Source organism: Canis lupus, chromosome 21, assembly GCF_011100685.1.
Source record: "Canis lupus familiaris isolate Mischka breed German Shepherd chromosome 21, alternate assembly UU_Cfam_GSD_1.0, whole genome shotgun sequence".
NCBI classification, from domain to species: domain Eukaryota; kingdom Metazoa; phylum Chordata; class Mammalia; order Carnivora; family Canidae; genus Canis; species Canis lupus.
In genome coordinates, this window is record NC_049242.1 from 4,906,710 (window position 1) to 4,929,189 (window position 22,480).

Genomic DNA, 22,480 nt, shown 5'->3' on the forward strand with positions numbered 1-22,480 from the left:
AAGCATTACCACTAGTATTACTAATAATAAACTACTAAGCAACGAATCATAATACCAGTTTTTCCAGGGATTAAAAGTATACTTAAGCTTTCAGTTGTCTGTTTTAAATGGTGAAATGGCTTTTATTGTAAATAGTGGGATTGGTATTTCAAACTGAGTGCTGCCAAGATAAGACTGAATTATCAGTGTACTTAAGTGTTCCTGAAGGTCCCAGGAAATCCTAGTTAAAATGTGCAGTGTTGTGAAAGTGTTTGGGATCTTTGCGTGCATGTCCTTTACGGGCCTCTGCATGGACCAGAGCAGATTTGGAAAGGTGTGTCCACCAGAGCGTCTAAGGAATATTAGAAAAGTCGTTTGCACAAATGGCATGGGAAAGTTAAATATTTTGTCAACAATAGTCTAAAATGTTAATTGTTAGCTTAAGAAAGTCAAACAAGTTAAATCATTGCTAGAGTTCTCTGGTTATTTTTAACTGATAATAATCAAGTTTCCAATTGACAATTCATAATCTGAGAGCTCTAAGTGGGGGGTTGAGAACAGAAACAGTTCATTGGCCAGATCTGGGTGTCTGTAGCTGTCTACATGATAAATATCCTCCCCAGAACAGTGATAGGAGTGTTTACATTATTTATATATGCAGCCATCATTTCCTTAAGAACTGACCTATTTTTGTTCTGTTTTCCAGAACAAAGTAATAACGGGAGAGTTCTTATCTCTCCAGGACCTTCCTACCACTTCTTTCAAGTAAATATAAGATCCCACAAAGGCAAAAGAGTTCAAGTGGAGAGAGAAGTTGGTATATAATCCTTTATCAAAAATGGGCAGAAAGCTGGCTTTGATGGCAGGGGCTGTTATGTCAACCAAGATGCCCTGCTTGTCTGGGTCAGTGTTTGTTTATGGAAGGCATTTGTGTGCTTTGAAATAATGTCCTCATTAGGTGATGTTTTTCAAACCTTAGTGTTCTAAACCTTAAGGTTTAATATTGTGTGGCTTCCCTATGCCTGTAAACCTTTCCTAAGGACCAAGAAAAACATGGGTTTCAGATGTTCTAAGATATAATAATTAAATATGATTAAAAGAGCGGCTATGATTAGCTGTTCTTGTTTTTAATTGTTGTTATATGTATTTGCTTTTAGTGCTGCTATTTAATCTCGAAAAGCCTGGATGGAAATTAAAAAACAAAACATCAGTTCTGCCATGCATGGCAAGTAAGCTATCCTGAATGAATTCTACTACTTCCCTGTTCTTTAATCCAGGCCTCTATATGTCCAGGACTTCCATAGGCTGGATCATGTTTAATGAAAACAGTTCCAAATTCTTTCTTCATTTTCATTCTGATTTCCCTCATGCTCAAACAGGCTCTGTGGGAGAATATCGAGAAATATGGCTAAAGTCTCTGCTCGCTCCCCAGGCCACTGGGCACATCAAGACCACTTGGATAAAGGAACAGTGCAAGTACTAACTAGGTAGGATGGACCAAAACTGATGTAGAAAATCAGAAGAAAAAAAGGAATAAATATTTAGTGAGCCCTAGATGTATCAGGCACTTTTATGTTTTATATAATACCTTAAAAAACATACACACACAAACCTGGTGAATGAGCAACATTTGCCCCACTTCTCAAATAAGGAGGCTGAGGCTTTAGTGAAATAGCAAATGGAGGAATGTAGCACATAGATTTTATCTGTTGACCAGTAGTCAGATCCCACTTCACACCTACTATCTTTATGAACTAGAAATAATCTTATTCTTCTTGGGCATCGGTACCTTCACCTGGAAAACAGAGCCAGTGTTCCTTAGCAGAACAGTCAGCACAGAGCCCGGCACACGGTAGATGCTCAAAACGTTGAGTCCTGTCAGGAGTTGGTAGGAGAGAGCATGAAAGCTGGCTCAGGGAGAGCTTTGTGTGGGTCCCCAGTGGGGCCTCGGAAGAGGGTGCGTGTGGAAACGTGGGTGGGAGTGGCTAGGTGCAGATGGGTATGAGCATCAGGTGTGGGACAGAGTGGAGCCTGCCTGGCAGCACTGGGTGTAAGTAGTGAGGTTGATCCACTGCCCGGAGGGGCCAAAGCTCTGGCCAGAGTACATCAGTAACCCTGGAAAATGGTAGAGTGAGGAAAGCTCAAAGGAGTCAGCATCTCTGAAGCAATAATAATTCTTCATACACTTGAGAACAAGTATTACACTTCTCCTCCAGCAGCCTCTTCTCAGAGCACATTGCCTAGGTGTTCTGTATCACCTATCCTCAAGTCCCTTGAGCTGCTTAATGCCTTGCTGTTTACACACTTCCCTTATTCCTGGTGAATTATATACAACATGACATGGCCTTTGGCTCAGGAAGGAGATGGGTTTAAGAGCATGCTAGCTAGACACAGGAGAGAAGCTAAAAGAAGCAGTAGTGAGGACACAAACCTCTCTTCCTGGCTGGCCAGGCCTTCCAGGGCCAGTAAGAATTGCCCTGGGGCAAAAGTGTGTTCTCTTGATGTATAAACTTATCTTTCTGACAGATGAGTTTACTTATTTACAAAACTTGGAAAAAGTCTTTTCATTTAAGAAAAAAATTGTGAGCAGAAAGTAATGTGAAGCTGTGGTTCCAGATAACCTTTGAGATCTTGCTTGCTTGCTTGCTTTTTAAATGCAGATGTCTTCCATATCTTTGACTTGCCCTGAGGTTCAGTGGGATATCTTTTCCCCTATTTGGTCCATGTCTGCATGGCACGGGGAAGGTACCCTATGGAATAGATGGCAGAGGAGAAAAACCAATACTTTATGATTGAAGGCATGATGTTGGGATGCGGACCATAGTGAATGGGGCCCCTATCTATAGCTGCCAGCTTCGACCCTTTTCTACACGTATCTAAGGAGCAGATGAGAAAGAATCAAAGCTGTTCCATTTCCTTATAGAGGGGATGAAAAGAGATGTTCACATATTCTCCACAAGTCTTAAAGAAGGCTAGAGAGTTGGGTCCTACCACAGTGCTGAAGGAATGACTAGGAAATGGGCAAATAGCAGTATTTACATGCACTGTGTTCTCCATGGGTCTTAATAATTTTAGCAGAAGTCCTGAAATTTTATATCAGATTGTGGACGTGGGTGCTTTATAGAGTTTGGAAATTATCTGTTAATTTGATAAAGAATTGTTGTGCAGTAATTCTCTGCCATGAAAGTTCATGTATCCAGGGTCAGCAATTTGATACAGCCTTTGCCCTCTTTGTATTTACAGCTAAGAAATGTGTGGGTAGGGTTGGAAATAGAATTGTGAAAGTTCACTTAAGGAGGCAAGGGGGCAATGTTAAGAGCCTGGGATCAGAGGTGAGACGACCTGGTTTCAGATCACAACTCTACCACTTGGTTAAGTTAATTAAACTCTCCTGCCTCAGTTTCCTCAGCTATAAAATGGAATGATATTAATAGAACTACTTCGGATTGTTGATTAAATGAGATTATTGCCTGACACCTAATAGAGGCTCAATAAAATTTCACTGTTGTTGTTATTGTGAAAAGTGACATACCTGAGTCAGATTCATGTTTTTTTCCAGTTCAGGATTCCATCTTCAGAATGTATCAGAGATATTTTGTGGGGGCATGGCCTTTCTCTTTAATATTAATTAAAATGGTTAGTGATGGATGCCATTTCATCCAGTTTCCTGAAATAATTTAAAATGGAGATGTCATCTGGGATAGATTTACATTTCCCTGGCATGGGTTTTAATAGGGTTCTTCTTGAGAACAGGGTCAATTAATATCCCTTCCATTCCTGGGATTCTAGGACCTCTGATCTAGAACTTAACTAGAGTGTTTATTTGACTTCTTCTGGAATAGAGGCCAGGTTTCCATTCAGTTGCCTAGCAAGTGTGGGATGTAGGCTTTGTGGGTAAATGAGAAATTTAAACTGTTTATTGAGAGTTTGGAATCATTAGAACTGATTAGTCCAAATTTACCAATTTAACTGAATTATTAATTCAGACTGATGAAGAATTCTTTTTTTTTTTTTTTTATTTAATTTTTTTTTTTTTTTGATGAAGAATTCTTAAGTGAATCTGGTCACAGAGTCACAAGGAGTTAGAAGTTCCCTGCTGTGGAGATTTAAAATTATGCTTTTGAAAGCCAGGTCCCTGGCTCAAGTCACTACGGAATCAGTTAACTCACTGCAACCTCAAATGAACAGCAACAGGACTTTGTCCTCTTCCCAACCTGGACCTGGAACATGTGGAAAATTTCGTGCCTCGATGTGGTTCTTAGCTTAAAATCTCTTCTTTGCTCGGTACCTCCTAAAGGTTGATTCTGTAAGAAACATGAGGAAAATATTGCCGAGGCTTCAAAGTAATTTTTGTTGAGGATAATTCTTAATCAAAAGCATGATGTTTTGTTGAAGGTGACAGGTTAAGAATAGGAATTGTCTTGTTGGGTGGATGATGTCTGGGCAAGGATGGATTTATTGGTTCTAATTCAGAACAAAGAATATAGTCAAATTTTTTTTGTTAGTGTGTTTATTCCCCATCATTTACACTTAATTCCCATCTTCCTCTTGAAGTGTAATATTCTTAGGAAATGTAGAGTCAACTTATGTTGGGTTTCTTTTGTTTTATATTATTTTACCAGGGTTCTTGCTTCCTGAGTCGTCATGGCAGGTTCGTATGTTGATAGGAAATCATTCACATCATGGTTTTACAAATCCTCTTCCATCAGAAATGTGGCTCAGTTTTATTTGTGGGCCTTTCCCAGCAACACTGGTAACTGTCACCCACCTGAAGTCCAACACCTGGAATCCTCATTGTACGACAATGTTCTCTTCAGGTGGTTCTGCTGGATTTGAATGGAAAGTTAATTACATGCCTGGGTTTGGTTTTGTTTGTTTTGGTTTTCTCCTTTTCTGAAAATTTACTTCAGGCAAAAGTTTGCAACAACTTCTAATAATGTACCAGGAATCTTTGGGGTACACAGGATAATCTCTTAAAGCCGTGGTAACCAGAGTGCAAAGGAGTGGCTTAATAGAATACAGAATGTACCTGTACTGTGTCTTTGGAATGATGATTACCATTACTTAAGAATGTACACTGCTCATCTCTGGAGGTCTCTGGAGTCTAGATTACGTAAAAATAAAAGCATTCTCTGGCTAAGCAGGTGAGAAACTTAGTTTTTTATTGGTACTGTTTTTCACCTAAGTGGACCAATACTCACTAAACCAGCTAAGGCTTGCACATCTGATTGCCACACTGCACTATGTAATTTCAGACAACAAAAGCATATGCTAGTGGTGTTATCCCATTTGGTTGTTTCACAGAAGTGTTGAAAAAGTACAAAGTACAGACCAAAGAGTAAACAGGAAGAGCAGCGGTCCTCCTGACAGAAACAGCAGGCGGAGGCAATAGTTCAGTGAAGTTTGCGCCCAAGTCCTGTAGCCACTGCACCAGAGAGACCTTCCTTTTCTCGCTTAGATTCTTTGCATGGGGATCTGTTTGCAGGCTCAGTCCCCCGGAGAGAGATTCTGAACTGTCTTTGTGCTAAATTAAACATTAGTTTTCTCCTTGGGAACTTGATCTTCCATAGACAGGCAACAATATCTTTCTGAGAGAGTTCCCAGCTAACCATTTCCCTCAGGAAGAGAGCAGCTCAGGAGCCTTTTCACCTCCACTGTCTGCTTAGCTGGTGTAAGTGTGTGTGTTGCATAGGAATTGTTGTGCACAACAACAATAGTTCTCCTAACTAGGTCTGGAAGCCCTTAGAGCAAGGACTTGTACTCTAATCCTTGGTATAATGCTGGAGGACCCAAGCTGGCTTAGCATGTAATAAATGCAAATGGTCAGGGCAGCACCCAGGTCATGGAAGATTGTGAAGGCAAAATCTTGCAGGAGCAAAGGAGTTTCCTTTGCTCACTGCCTCCCAAATCCTGCAGCCACAGCAATGAAAGGGAGGATGCTAAATACAAGCCTTCTCATCTGTGGTCATTCCTCATCTCCATCCTGCCCAGCTCCCAAGAGAGCCAGTTCATACTGATCTGAAAATAGGATGTTATTCTATCAATGTATAGGGTAGCATAAGCCTTTAGAGAGAAAACAGACCAAATTCTTTATTCACAGATGAGAAAATTAAAGCCTATTTAAAAGAGTAGTAGAGGCTGGACAAGAACCCAAGTTTACTATTCTAGGTTATAAAGAGCTGTCCTTTTATTAAGGACTTTTTTTTTTTTTAAGATCTATTTAGTTATTTGAGAAAGAGAGAGAGAGCATGTGTGGTGGGGGGAGGAGTACAGGGAGAGGGGGAGAGAGAGTCTCAAGCAGACTCCCCGCTGAGCACAGGGGGCTCCATCTGGGGCTTGATCTCACCACCCTGAGATCATGACACTGAGATCACAACTTGATCTGAAGCCAAGAGTCAGACACTTAACCGACTGTGCTCACCAAGGTGCCCTTTATTAAGAACCTTTTTACAAATCTATAAAAACAATAGGGGCAATTTGGGAATTTCTGTTAACATATTGGTAGTGGAAAAAGCAGGGAGTTTAGAGCCTACTAGATTGTCTTCTAATGATCACAGTGATTCCCTCCTACATGCCCCTTCATAATGTGACTTTACTACTCCTCTCATTGAAAACTAGATGCCATCGCTGCCCCCCTTCCAAATCTTGAATGGCCTTGTGACTTGTTTTAACCAGTAGAATGTGACAGAAATGACACTGTGCTACTTGTGAGAATGAACTTTAAGAAGCCCTCCTTGACTCAACATTTGTTAAGAGGGAGAGCCTTATGTTAAGTGTTCTTACCACAAATAATAGTAAAATAATGAAGAGGTCAGGAGAAAAGTTTGGGAGGCGATAGATATGGTTATGGCCTTGATGGTGGTGACCATTTCAGGGGTGTACACTTACCCCATACTTACAGAGTTGTATATATTAAATATGCATAGCACTTTATGTGTCAACCATACCTCAGTAAGGCAGTTAAAAAAAAAAAAGAATCTTTTTGGAGCACTAGACCACCACACAGAGGACTTTGTGTAGCCAGCTAAAGAATGAGTGTCCACATGCAGAGGACCAAGGCACTCCTGTTCCTGACCAGCAGCAGCTGCCAACACGAGAATGAGGCCCCCTTGGGCCAGCCAGTCCTCTGACGTGGTGTAGCCCCATGAGTGAGTGAGCCCAGGTGAAATCAGCAGAGGAACCATCTAGCTGGCCCAGAGAATCAAGGGAAATAGCACATCAAAGTTTGCAGCTAGAAGGTTTTTGGGGTGGTTTGTAACTTGGCAAAGGTCAACTGAATCGGAGCTGGAAAACCTTAGCAGGGGCGATGGCTCCCCCTTTTGAGCTGCATTCCCCCTGCACTGGGTTACTTAACATCTCTGAGACTCATTTTCTGCTTTTTACGGTGATAGAAACTGTCTGGAAGGTTGCAAGGATTAAATGAGATAATACATGGTAGTACCTTGCATATGGCCTAGCACACGGTTGAGTTCAGGAACATTAGTTTCCTTGCTTTCTCCTCTGTCACTGAGCTCTAATTTGAGCCCTCCTTCCTTTGTCATCTTTGTCACTCTCACTTAGTGTGCATCGACATTCTTCTAGGCTCCCCCAGCTCACCGTTCCTCTGAACAGCAATTTATTTTCTCCCTCCTGGATGATGGCCTGGTGCTGTCATTCCTCCTAACTACCAAATTTCCAGCATTCTTGTTACGCTCCAGAGAACACATCTGCCTTCGGTAGTCTACCCTTAAAATAGAAAAGGGTTAACCTCATAAAGATGTCACTCCCCTTGTACTGCGATGCTGCCCTTGGGAGATTCAAACAGCATAGCAAATATAGATGGGCAATGTAATTGCATTCGATCTTCTAGGTCACAGAAGACTTTGCAACCTACAACAGCGTACAGGGGGGAAAGTAAGCATGTTCCATCTTGAAGAGCAGTGTTTCGGGACTCTTTTCTTCTTCTCTTCTTCCTCCTCCTCCTCCTTCTTCTTCTTTTGGTTGCACATTGTTCTGAGTCCCTCATTTTTTTTCCATCTTCTACTTCAACAATAAGTGAATAAACAAAGAGGAAGGTGATATAGTGACACTATATTCTACTTAATATACTTATTAGTGATATGGTGCCAGAGTACTGGCCCAGGAATTGGATGTTGAAGGTCCCTAGTGATACTAACTAGTAGGGCAACTGAGTCAAGTCCTTTTACCTCCTTGGTACTTGCTCTCCTTCTTGGAAAAATCATAAAGGCCACCTGGAACGAGTGGCTTCTATCACCTCACAGGCGCTCCCGTTGGGTGGATATCCTTTGAATAAGTTCCCTGGTATTTCACTTTGGTTTTTCACTTTTCAGGCTGCCCTTCAATGTATCTGTTAGGAAGAACTGAGAGAAGGAAAGGTGGCAAGAGGGAGGAGGTTTTGTTTTCTAAAGGAAATGCTAATGAGGAGGGTCTGAAGTAATCTTGGGAGCAAGGTCCAGTTGTGGCAAAGGGCGAGCGCCCAGCCCTATTAATTGCTTAACGCTCTTCCTGGGCGTCATGAACAGATCACTGCATATCTGACCCTGTTTGTTGGAGTTTAGGGCTCCAGGATGAAAAACACAGTTGTAGGCCTAGAGTTTGGCTCATTAACTTTATTTTGAGAGGAAGTACTGGTTTTGTCTGCCCAGATTATCCCAGCTACCCGTGGAACATTTCTGGGGGCGAAGGAGATCCCCAAATGAGTACCCCTGTGAAATAATTCATGAAATCTAAAATGTGAAACAAAAAGGAAAATATTCTTACAGAGCCTGCCTTCCTTAGGAATTGACTAATCTGACTCTCTCTCTCTCTCTCTCTCTCTCTCGTATACACACGATTGGAAAGCACAGATTAATGTATGGGATTTTATATGTGTCACCACTTCATTTTAAAAATATGTTTCTGCTTTAAAGAGGAACTACAAAAGAGAGTCACCGAGAAATTGGTCTGGGGGAGGGGAATTCAATCCACTGCCTCATTTTTTTTTCTTCTTATCACTAAAACCCTAAGCAGAGAGTGTAATCACCTATTTCCCAGGGGCAGCCATAAGCCCTTAAAACTCAGATCTGTTTAGGGATTTAATAGAACTGGAAAAAAGGAATGTACAGGATCTGCTCCAAACAAATCCACCGAGGAAAATTTACCCAACCAAATACTAAATCTAGAGGATTTCTTTGATAGCATAATTCCCACCCTGCCTAGCTCTTGATCTAGTTAGAGCATAGCTCTGCATATTGCATCTTTATAATTTGTAGACTCTCAGATCTGTGGATCCCAACTTGGACTCCACGCCAGTCCAGTGCTTTTTTTTTTTTTTCCACAAAACAAGATGTAACTAGCAGGAAGCCAAGAGGGTCATTTGGTTGGGGCTGTCGTTTCATTTTGTTTCCAAGGGTACTCAGCTTCATTATCTGTTAGACTGCAGCCTTAGAGATGACTTTTTCCTACTAACTTTAAACTCCCTAGTTTTTCTAGGGACCCAGATCCCCAACACATGTGTGCATGCACACACCCCTCCCCATATACGTTTTTTTTTTTTTACCATGATTGTTAACAAATTGGTTACACGGGTGACTTAGCTAGAATGAAGAAATACCTTAAAGAGTATGGGAAAGAAGATCAGTTTTTAAGGAAATTGCTCCAGAAGACAAGAGTATGCCAAATTGCAGAAACTAGGAAAGAGAACATTGTATCACAGTGGTTAAGTGTTGAGTGACAAGGCACCTCCATTCTGGTCCAAGTTTTACTGCTAAACTAACAGAATGACCTTTTGGCCTGTCAAAAGGCCAAAAGCCCCTCCTTTGCTTGTTAGTTTCCCCATCTGCAACCCAAAAATGTTGTATTCCACAGCACATTGCTTGGCTGGATTGTTCTTGGCATATAGGATTCAGCTCAAATATCACCTGCTTGGAGAGACCTCCCTGGCTACCCTAACTCATGTACACACATGATTGATCAAATCGCTTTCTCTTTCCTCCTTTCCTATTACTACAAAGGTGTTGTCTTCATAACTTTTATCACTATCTGAATTTATGTCACTTCCTTGTTTAGTGGGTGCATTTCCTATCCTCCCCTCCAGGAACGTTAGCCTCTTGAAACCGGGAAGCTTGTCAGTCTTGTTCACTACACGTGTCTTAGGCCCTAGCAGTTTCTGGAACATTTTGGGTCCACAGTAAATATTTGTTGAGCGAATGACCAGATCAATGGCTTTTAAACAAGAGATGTCTTATGAGTCTTTCAGGAATGAAGGTACCAAAGAGAGGTGAAAGAACATGCAATGGGCCTCCAAAGGACCCACCTCCTGTTTGATTATGCATTATATATATATATAAAACACCAAGTTTTTAATCATACTAAGGTATATACATATATATACACATATGTGTGTGTATATATATATATATATATACATATATATATATATATATATATTTTTTTTTTTTTTTTTTTTTTTACTTATTCAGGTCATTTATTAAGAGCAAAAGCCGGGCCGTCCCATCTATGTGATATTGCAACATGAAAAATCACATACATACTAAGGAGACCCCACAGGACTGAGAGCCTTTCAATAGTATAGAGCCATAGATTACAAAATTAAAATACAAATGATCCCCCAAATTTGGCAGGAAACGAGTACAGTATGAGGAGGGTTAGAATGGAAGGGCACTTGCTTTTTGATAAGGCAGTTACAAAATGGAAAACAAACCCACATCCCAAAAACATTCTGATGGGCATAATGGATAGCAGACACGTGAAACCGGGGTCCCGTACAACCCTCTGTCACTGGCATATCTATAGGTATATGTATAGAAATGCCGTTTTTTTTCTTTAAAGATTTTATTTATTTATTCATGGGAGACACAGAGAGAGAGGCAGAGACATAGGCAGAGGGAGAAACAGTCTCCCTGTAGGGAGCCCGATGCAGGACTCGATCCCAGGACCCAAGGATCACGACCTGAGCCAAAGGCAGACGACGCTCAACCACTGAGCCACCCAGGTGCCCCAGGTATAGATACGCCTTAATGTGATTAAAAACATGATTCCATTGCTACAACCATTTGAAAGACGCAAGAGCATGATAATCATTTCAGATTTTTCCCAGATTGAAACTCTAAAGCCCAGCCTCTCATCAGTAACAAACATCCACATAAGGGTAAGGATGATGGAGTAGAGGTTGCATACTGAGTGACTGCTATACGCTGGGTCCTGTGTTAGTCCTTTGTGCCACATGGGAGAGACCAAGTTCTTATTTGGTGGAGTTTATATTTTAAAGAGGGTGGGGTGAGGGAGGACGTGTATAAAACAAACAACACAATGAGATAAATGCAACTAGTGATACAGCACACACCTCTTTGTTCTTTAAAGCAGCTGATTGGATATTGATTTGGATTAAATTAAACAGAAGCAGATCTGGGAAATGCTTCAGGAAGTAGAAAGTGATAAGCATAAACAAACAACTACCCTTGGAGTAGGAGATGGGCTTCTTTGCCAGGTCCTGGACCACCGCCTGCACAGTGATCTCCCCTGTCCAGGCGGTGTGTGGCTTTCCTCTGTGCAGAATGCTGGTTCCCATGCTCCTAGGGAGGAAGGTGGTCATACCAGCATCTTCTGTGTCTCGGAACTCTTGTGATCATTTCCTTAGAAGTCACTGAGATTTGAGAGTTAAAGAAAAACTACTGACAGGCACCCTTTGAGGAAAAGAAGAATATTGCCCCTCCTTAGCAAGAGAAAACAAATAGGAAATTAACATTGGGACCAAAAGGAAGTAGAGGCATAGTAGGTTCTCAGGAGGAAGGTTAGAACAGTAACTGGTCTTTGCAATTATTATAATAATATCCCCCTACCTGAACACAACCAATATTGCCCACACAGAAACCCTGTGCTATAAATAAGGCAAATGCATGGGGGCGCCTGGGTGGCTCAGTTGGTTAAGTGTCCAATTCTTGATTTTGGCTGAGGTCATGATCTGAAGATCATGAGCTCAAGCCCCCTGTTGGGCTCAGTGCTGAGTGGGGAGCCTATGTAGGGTTCTCTCTAGCCCTCTGCCACTTCCCCCTCTAAAACAATAAATAAATAAATAAGGCAAGTGCAGCTTTTTAAAATTTTGCGTATGAGAGACAGACTCAGAGAAGTTGAGAAATGCTAATATCTTACTTTTGAATAACAAATTTGCAGTTTACAAAGTATGGACACACATATCCAGTTGTTCTCTGGGGTATTATTATGCCCAGTTTAGAGACTGGTAAGGGACTCAAACTGGCCGGCACTAACTCTGCAAGTGAGCAAACATTACCCTCCTGATCCATGGGACTGTCTGTCCGGGGCGCACAGCTTTCAAAGTTGAGGGATCAAGTCCCAAATACATCACCGAATTTACATCTAAGATGAGGACATTTTATGTCCTGCACTTCCAGAAGCATACCCACACATAATTTGAAGCAATGACTCTCCTAGAAAGAATGGCAATCATGAATGGAATGAGGATGTCAGACACCCGGGGCACATCAAATCTACAATAAGAGAGGCTGAAAAGGGGGAGTCATGTTTTGTTTTGTTTTTTTCTTTTTAAAAATCAATTTGTAAGAAGCCAAGTCAAGGTGAAAGAACTGTTTTAAATTTGTGAAAGCCCACACTTTGCTACCCATGTTTCTTGTGGATCAAGTGAGCCACCTCATAGGTCTGGAGAGGGAGGGTTACAAGGTTGTTATGAATAGAAACTTGATCTGAATCAGAGAAGCAGGTTTGTCTCTGTAACCAAGATTGGTCTAAGTTTTTCTCTGTGCTGTTGCTTACTTTGGAATGAATATCTTTGATGGAACTTAAGGGAGAGACCTACAGCTCTTTGCTGAAAAGTGATTTCGAATCTATTCAGATCCAGGTTGAATCTGTTTTTCATGCTGATGGGTGTTTTCTCATTACCTGGAGAAAGTGCAAGAGTTCATAATTGATGGCATTTTCCTTCAAAGTGGAGATGTACCTTATTTATCCTCGTATTTCTAGGGGACAGTAATGCCAGATATGTAGTAAGCAAGCATTTTACCAATGTTTGTTGAAATTAAACTGTGGTGAGCATGAATTTTTAAAGGATCCCAATCCTTTACATTTTTCTGACTAAATGTACCTTACACCTGATGTGAAACACTGACCTTGAAGATTTCCTTTTGGTTCAGGGTTTGTTTTGTTTTGTTTTTAAAACACCTTCATTAAGTATTTACTCTGTCAGGTACTCTTCTAAGTGTTTTTAGAATATTAACTCATGTGTCCTCACAATCACATGGTGAACTAGGTACAATCTTATTTCCATTTGACAGATGAGGAAGGCACGTGCCCAGATCACTCAGCCACGAATGGTAGAGGCAGTATTTGAACAGAGTGGGATGTTGCCACCTCCCGTGTGTTTAGTTATAGTCTCCTACTGTGTATAGAAGGTCATTACACAGATAATCTCAGACTCCAGCTCACACACAACCCAGGCCTCAGTTTGGAAGCCTATGTGCAGCAAGACATTTGAAAATCAGTAGTGAGTAAAACTAAGTCATTGGGGATTTTGTTTTTGTTTTTAAATACTTTATTCAGGGCAGCCCCGGTGGCGCAGTGGTTTAGCGCCGCCTGCAGCCCAGGGTGTGATCCTGGAGACCGGGGATCGAGTCCCACATTAGGCTCCCTGCATGGTGCCTGCTTCTCCCTCTGTCTGGGCTCTGCCTCTCTCTCTAGCTGTGTCTCTATGAATAAATAAATAAAATCTTTTTAAAAAAATAAATAAATACTTTATTCATTTATTTGATGGGGAGAGAGAGAGAACAAGCAGGGGGAGAGGGAGAAGCAAGCTCCCTGTTCAGTGGGATTGAGAGATGACAAGAGGCTCCATCCCAGGACCCCAGGATCATGACCTGAGCTAAAAGCAGACAGACGCTCAACCACTGAGCCAGCCAGGCACCCCAAGCTGACTCATTGCTGGAGGTGCAGATGAAATTCAGAATGAATGCCTAGGGGCTACAGATTACTCTTTGAGACCGTTTCCAGGCTCTTGTTTTTTTCAAGAGGTGGAACACACTTGAATATGTAGAATCTGTGAGTGACAAATAGGTTTTGACTTGCATGGAAGCAGAGGTTGGTAGTAACCACGCGGAGAGCTATGAGGAGGATTATATGAGGTGATATCCAAGCTTGGTGGGAAGGGGGCCATGGTGGCTCATTATTGTTAACTGCCATGGGCAGAGAGAAGGCAACATGGCTGACAAGTCCCTGGAATGGATTCTTCAGGATCAGGAACCCAGATCTGGAGGGTCTTAAATATAGATTTCTGATGAAATGTCAACTCTTCCCATGGAGGAAAATGTCAGTTTTCCATGGAGGAATGCTCAAGTGGTATCTAATGATACCCCTTTATAAAGTCAGGTTTAAATAGGTTAAATAAATTGTAACTTTAGGCTCTAAGTGCCTTGAAGATGGGTAAGCTCCTTGAAGGCATTAGAACCTCTGTTCTCTTGGGATGTCTGGGTGGCTCAGCGGTTGAGCATCTGACTTTGGCTCAGGGTCCCGGGATCGAGTCCTGCATCGGGCTCCCTGCATGGAGCCTGCTTTTCCCTCTGCCTGTGTCTCTGCCTCTCTGTCTCTCTCATGAATGAATAATAAAATATTCTAAAAGAAGAAAAAAGAGAAACCTCTGCTTTCTGTGAGAGCTCAGGGAAGGCGACTGAGTTTGTTTTTTTTTTCAGTATTGTATAAAGTGCAGTGCGAACTTGGCTTCATTCCCTCCCTGACTTGACCCGGATGGCCCCTGAGCCCCTTTCCTGTAGAAGTCCTGCAGCTACCATCACTCATGATCAGTGCCCTGAGGAAGGTCCATTTCTGGGAGAAGCAGAGACAGCGACAGCAGGGAAATGGGAAAGTGACACCCCAAGCAGGAGACCGCCAGAGCTTTCTTTTGGGGAATCAAATTCTGCCACAGCTGCCTCTGAAAACAGAAAAGCTTAACAGCCGTGTATTGCGGTCTGATGTCCAAGCTCCCCTTTAGGCACCCAGACTAGAGAAGCGAGTAAGACAAGTTCTGTGCTCTCTTAGGAAATGCTTTCTTATCAGTAGCTTCCTTCTCCCTGGCAGGTAATGACATGACATCTTGAGTATGGGAACCCTCTGAATTGAATGCGGAGTTTTGTGTGATGGCATCTGTGCTTATTCAGTGTGGGCAGACTCCACCGTTGGTCAGGTTCTCCGAGGGCCAAAGGACCTGAGGGTGAGGCTCATGGGGCTGAGAAGAAGAATCCACCAAAATGAGGCCAGTGCAATCACTCCACACAGAGTGGCCAGTCTTAAGACATCCCAGAATTTCCTCTTTTTGTATGACTGTTCATTCTAGGATCGGGAATCCTAGGAGAAAGCACACATGGGTTTCTTCATGCCTCACATACTTCCTTCACCTTGGGCTGTTGTTGTCTATTTTGTTATCTACCTGAACATTTTTCCTCTTTTCTAAAAAGCAAGCAGCCCCGCAGCAGCAGCTGAGCTTTTTTTTTTTTTTTTTTTTTTTTTTAAGATTTTATTTATTCATGACAGACACACACAGAGGCAGAGACACAGGCAGAGGGAGAAGCAGGCTCCACCCAGGGAGCCTGTGGGACTGGATCCCTGGTCTCAAGATCACGCCCCCGGCTGAAGGCGGCGCTAAACTGCTGGGCCACCAGGGCTGCCCAGCAGCTGAGCTCTTTGTGTTCTGTTTTGCACTTGAGTTTTGAGTCAGTCCAGCAAAATCTGTTAACTTTGTTTTTCAGTGACCCCCCCACCCCCATCTTGAGGTTCCTCTCCTCCCACCTTGACCTCAAACTCCAAATTTATGTCCCTGTGTCATTGTGAGGAACATCTTGGTGAAAAGGCTGGAGCTGAATTGGAGCTTCGTCTTGGGGATTTTCATAGTAACACTGACTCTTTATTATTAGCTGTACACTCCGGACTGCTAGAGTTCGTATTTTGGCAGTGGTCCATCAAACACCCTATTCTTAAGAGCCTTTCACTTAGTCGTAAACATGTGCTGGGACTGGGGCTCACTTTCTTTATTGATATTTACCAAAAGCAGTTTAACTGTTGAAAAGTTGTTATTAAAAAAAAAAAAAGAAGCTCAGACTTCAGGACTATTTTTCCACTCATCTAACTCAAAACTATGCTTGATCTAAAAAAAGTTAATTTGGCATTTAGTGGCTTAATTTGATGGTCCAGTCATCCTGGTAATTTGAGGGGAAGAAGAGATGTAACTGCTAGGTCATTTTACTTTGATAGATAGATGCCTATCAAACACTTGTGGAGGGGATGGCTGCTACACATAACTTACATGATCGACCAGAACGACTAAGGAGAACAGTCCAGTATACTGAGGAAATTGTTCCTGCCCTTGACGTTTTCTCTATTTAGAATAAAAGTGTTCTATAGACACATCTACTGGACACTCTACATTTTGGAGACTTTCCTAGTTCCATTATGAGGATGCAAATAATATCCCAAATTCTCACTGGCTTCTAGATACATAGATGTATTCAGAAATTTGGTGAAGGAAAGATGATCACAAATATGGCTGTTTCTTTGATCTCTGGGAGGAATTTGGGCAAGTATAACAACATACATACTAATCTTTTGAGGAGATGGTGACTTACAGCCATAAAGCAGGAGCCTCAAGAATTTAAATGTTCAAAACTTTGATATTTTTCTCCTGTGATTTAAGATTCTAAAAGTTTCACTATTCAGGTGGCTGAACAGAGCTGCTCTGGGGGCTGTGGTGATACTCTAAGTAATGCTTTTCATAATGACCCCCTTCCATTGAGTGTATCTCATTGTTAGTTTTGTGGTAGGGCATTAATTGACAGGTGGCATTCACCAATCAGTATAACAAGGAGTTAATTCCATTTTATTCCATTTCCCCCTGTTGAGATGTAGGTATTTCATAGAGATATCCGAACTCACAATGACCATTTGATGGAAAAACATCATGCCATGAAATCATCTCGCCTGCTTTGCATGTCTCTTATCTCCCTGGGCCATCCTAGGAAGCTCCCTGTAGCTTCTGTGGGATGAGCTGGAGATTCCTACTGATGAATGTTCCTTGCACAACTTTTTGAGTGAGGTACCACTCTGGGCACTTTGCCTATTCAGAAAAATCTCAACTGGCTCTGTCTCAGGGCTACCCTTCTAGGCATATATTATTATATGCTTATTGACTTCGTATTGCTTATTCAATTTGAAATGTATCTAATTGTTTTATGAGTTGTATTTCCTCCAGTATTGAATGTAAGTGCCTAAAAAGTTTTTAAAAATCAAAATTAATTTATTGTCAGCAAGAAGATTTTTCCTAAAAAATCATAATAATATTTCTTCCCTCTCTTGGGGGAGATGGATACTGTTCCCTACCTGGACCTTTTTCAGAATAACACAACTATAATGCATCTGTGCCCTACTGTAGTTACATATGTGCATAACTGTTCAGTGAGTAGCAAGGAAGAGGCCATAGTATATCAGAAGGAAGAACACATATTTATGTTTTCAGAAAGGAGGGAGAAGAATTTGCAGATTTGAGCTCTTGGAATTTCCTGTAAAAATTTTTTATTACGGTTTTTGTTCAAAAGTCAGATGCCAGTTGCCATGTTAATAAGATGATGAGAGTAGATAATTGTATTATCTGTTGATGCATAACAAATGCCAAAGCATAGCACTGAAAACAGTATACGTTTCTTACCTCACACAGTTTTTAAGGGTTAGGAATTCAGAAAGGTTAGCTCAGGGCCTCTCATTAGATTGTACTCAAATCATTGGCGGGGACTGAAGTCACTTCAAGATTTGAGTGGGGATGGAGGATCTGCTTCCAAGTTCATTCACATGGTTGTGGGCAGCACTCAGTTGGCTATTGGCCAGAGGCCTTAGTTCCTCACCACTGTGGCCTGTCCTTAGGCTGCTTAGGTATTCAGGTCACAGCAGCTAGAGTCCTCCAGAGGCAGTGATCCAAGAGAGTGAGAACCAGTATAGAAGCCCAGGTACCATCTCCCCTACTGTGATTTTGAGGAAGGTTATACCACTGACTATTCTAAAATTAGGCCATCCATTCATGTTCCCTGTATTTATGGAGCATCAAAGATATACCAGGCACTGTTCTAGGCACTTAGGATACATCAGGAAATAAAACAAAGATCCTCACTCTCATGAGTCTTGTATTCTGTTTTATATTTTGCTTTTCATGTCGCAAATGCTATGGGTCAGGGGGCTGGGGTAAGTAAATGGACCTCAAACCGTTGTTTCATGTTGACTTGCATTTGACTAACTTCAGCAAGAAACCCGGAGAGCTCTTCTCCTTGTCTGCAGGAATAAGGGGAGGCTTTTTGAAAGCCTGTGTAAACAATACAGTCTCTCCAGTGATTACATTCTTCTGTTAACTGTCTTAAATGATTACTTCTCTGTCTTTGATAGCTAAGTGAGGAAGTAAAGTCCATTACTTAAGAATTAAGGGAAGTAAAGTCCATTACTTAAGAATTAAGGTTGGGGAGTCAGACTCTCCTGGATTTGAGTCAGAACTCTCCTTTCCTGCTGTGTTACCTGGAGCATGTTTGTGTGACTCTTCTGAGTCTCACTTTTGTCCTCTGTACAATGGTGATAACAGTGGCACCTATCTTGAAGTCATAAGCAATAAATGACCTAAGGCACTTATCATAGGATTTGCTTACCTAGATACCCCTTGATTTTACCTGCCTTTTCTTCTTTCTGACTGCATCTAACTGACCCTTACCAAAAGTGCTACCAGAAATGACCCCCTAGTTCCACCCAAACTAAACCATCCAAGATAGCAGGAGGTGTAGTCATGTTACTCCCAGAGTATCTTTCCAGCCCCCCTTCTTCGCCAGAGCTGTGGCTGCCACCAGTGTGTGTATGAAGCGGGAAGAATAACTCAATCTGGGGTTCACAACTTGTGTGGAAGCCTTTATCATCAGGAATTTATCATTTAGATATGTAGAACTGCTTTCAGTATCTACCTGATGGTTTCCTACTGATGCTGTTTCTGTTGCAATATTTTGCTAAGTCATCTGTCAGCACAGTGGCCTGGAGAGGAAAGACGCATGTGCTCTGGGGTTTCTGTCCTCGCCAATCATTGATCCCAGACACCTGAGCCAGAAAGGCCCCGGATTTTCCCCAGTCCAGCACTGAGCAGGCAGCTGCTTCCTGCCAAGGAGGTGCCTGCCTTCTTGAGGCTGGGAAGCTGTGGCCTGGCTCTCAGTTCCTCTCTCATCTTCCTTCCTGGAGTGGTACCATTAGAGAAATTGGCAGTGAGAGGGAAGGGATCCTCGTAACTGCCAGCCCCAGAAAGAACATACACACTGAGCCAGGGGTATGTGTTGGTGGAGAGTGGTGCAGTATATTTTTGTGAGGATACCTGGTAGTTTGGAGCTCTGTGCATTACTATATATATATACCCTCCTAATTTCCCCTTGCTTCCATTGGACAGGAAGTGTGTGAAAGGATGACATACAATCCCTCGAATCATTGGAAGACATGAACAAATGTGACCAATTTCCAGGCAGTCAAGGGCTGTGGATTAGTTAAGAGGAAAAGCATTCTAAAGACACAAGGGTGGAGAGGGCCAGGGAGGAAGGAACAGATGCTTTGAAGCCAAGCAATCCTGAATTTGAATCCTGGCTGTAACATTGTTGGCTCTGTGACCTCAAATGATGGTATTTTTTTAAACCCATCTGGCCTGTTCATATAGAGGATGGAATAATATACCAGTCTGTGAGATGCATAGAACACTTGGAACAATTAAAGAAACAAGCAAAAAACTTAGATCCCAGGAAACATTTCTTTTCCTCTTAACAATTTTCTACATTAATCAAGTTAACACATCACATTGTTTTTGTTAAGAGAATATAGTTGCAGCTTCTGGGGCTTTGGTTCTCAAACATTACTGTATATAGTATTCACTGGGGAGTGTGTGAAATTGCTGGGCTCCACCGACAGAAATTCAGAAGCTCTGGCATTTGGAGATTTCTTTTCTTTTCTTTTTCTTTTCTTTTCTTTTCTTTTCTTTTCTTTTCTTCTTGCCTGTTCTTTTCTTTCTCTTTTTTCTTTCTTTCTGGTCGGGTCTTTTCTTTTCTTTTCTTTTCTTTTCTTTTCTTTTCTTTTCTTTTCTTAACAAGCTTTAATTCACTTGTATTTTTCTTGTATAAAACTATGTGGTAGCCACAGCTGGAGCCTGGGTCCTCTGCACGGAGACTCTGATGTGGGTTTTTACAAGATGGTCAGTGAATTCCTGATAGGGAGACTTGGTGAACACAATCTCTTTCCAGAGATCAGGGGTGAGATAGCTGTAGGTCTTGGAGATGGCATCAAAAGTAGCCTTGGCAAAGTTCCCCAGGGTGGCAGTGCAGCCCCTGACCTAAGTGTAGCAGTCGTCAATACCAGCCATCATCATTAGCTTCTTGGGCACAGGGGTTAAGACAGTGCCAGTGCCTCTGGGGGCAGGGATGAGACGCACCAGCACAGAGCCACAGCGGCCAGTCACCTTGCATGGGACAGTGTGGGGCTTGCCGATCTTGTTCCCCCAGTAGCCTCACCGCACGGGGACGATGGAAAGCGTGGCCAGGATGATGGCCCCACGGATGGCAGTGGCTACCTCCTTGGAGCACTTGACGCCCAGACTGACATGTCCATTGTAATCTCTGATGGCCACAGATGCCTTGAACCTGGTCCGCTGGCCAGCACGGGTCTGCTTTTGAACGGGCATGATTTTCAAAACCTCATCCTTGAGGGATGCCCGCAAGAAGTCAATGATCTCAGATTCCTTGTTGGGCAGAGAAAAGAGATAGATCTCCAGGGACTTGATCTTCATGTCCTTGACTAGGTGGCCCAGCTTGGTGACGGGGATCCGCTCCTGGGCTTCCGCCTTGCCTCCGTGAGCTGCGCGGCCTCGGCCCCGGCCCGGCCCTGGATGCCGCTGCCGAAGCCTCCGCAGAAGCCTCCGCAGAAGCCGCCTGCAGGAGCCGCCCCGGCCTCCCATTCCCGGGCCTCTGGGCCCTGCCGCAGCACCCGTGTCATCTGCCATTGGCTGTTCTCGCTAAGAAAAAGCGCGTTTGGGGATTTCTATAGAAGATTCTCGGGTTACTTTTGGAGACACAGACTCGGGGGTAACTCCAAGTCTTGGAAAGTTTTGAAATCATCTTGGCTCAAACAGTTTAGGCCTTTGTGGAGGTCAGATATGAAACACCACCTTCGAGGGACGCCTGAGTGGCTCAGCGGTTAAGCATCTGCCTTTGGCTCACGACGTGACTCCATCTGGGGATCGAGTCCCACATGGGGCTCCCTGCGTGGAGCCTGCTTCTCCCTCTGTCTGTGTCTCTGCCTCTGTGTCTCTCGTGAATAAATAAATAAAATCTTAAAAAGAAAGACAGAAAGAAACACCACTTTAGAGATTTGAAGATACTGAACTGTAGCTGCTTTAGGACTATTGGTGTGCTCCCACCACCTTCTAGAGCGCCTTCTGGTGCAGAGATGTGCAGCAGTGCACCTTGCACTATGTGGCGAATCTGCCGACTTGGTGTGTGAGCTGGTTGGAGCAATGATGGAACTGTAGCTATCCGAGAACAATCATCCATGTGCTCCCATGTGCCTTCTGGGTGCTTTAGAAGACACTAAAGCAGAGCTCTGCAGCGGGGCGCCTTCCTCTCTGTGGCGAATCTGCTGACCTCACGTGTGAGCTGGCTGGGGCAGTGCGGGCACTACATGGGACCTCAAGCAGGAACGGGACGAGGATAACTGTGGAATGCAGCACAGGCCGAAGGACAAGTACAACCAGAGGGCTTGGGAAGATAATGAATGCCAAGACGCTGAGTGCTGAACTCTGAAGTGATGGTGCCCGCCCCCTGGCTCGGGGGTGGGGGGGTGGGGAGGGCAAGGCTTGGAGCCCCGGAGGCAGAGGAGTTGTCTGTCCCTCCAACCTTCAGGGTCTGTTGGGTTAATTTTTAATTCCACCTCAAGACAAAGCTTGAATCCCCTTATGTGGTTACTGCCTTGGCCCAGGTCGGTGCCCCCCTTCCCTCCACTGACACGACAGCGCCGAACCCGCCTTCCTTTTGGTACCTGCTGAGTACAGCAGCAGACGTTGCCTTCCCGCTACACAAAATTGTTCCCACCACACCCCTGCCTCAAGCTTAAGTGGCCTCCTGTTGCATTTAAAATCCCAACTCGTTGGCATCTGTAAGTCCTGCGCGTGCTGTTTCCTGCTCCACGGTTCAGGCCTCCATGGCCTTGCTGACTGTCCTCCTGCCGGTGTGTGGAGCAGCGGATTCCCCAGCTGAGTCAGTGCCTTTCCTTCCAGAGCCCTCTATCATGTGATTTCTCTAAGTCGTCCCCTGGCTGGGTCCTGCCTAATTTTTACATCTCAACTTAAACGACAGCCTGACTGACCACCTCTTCCAGAGAGGTTTCTCACCTACTATTCTGTATTTTTCCCCCTCCCTTTTTTTACTTATTACAATTTGCG

At 43.1% G+C, this 22,480-nt stretch overlaps 1 protein-coding gene and 1 pseudogene across 2 annotated transcripts in view; one reads left to right on the top strand and one right to left on the bottom strand.

Annotated features, from left to right (window-relative positions):
* Window positions 1-22,480, top strand: part of MAML2 (mastermind like transcriptional coactivator 2) — a 342,775-nt gene that overhangs the window by 3,772 nt on the left and 316,523 nt on the right. The gene's annotated exons all lie outside the window — the stretch shown is intronic.
* On the bottom strand, window positions 20,165-21,058 carry LOC100684540 (annotated as a pseudogene).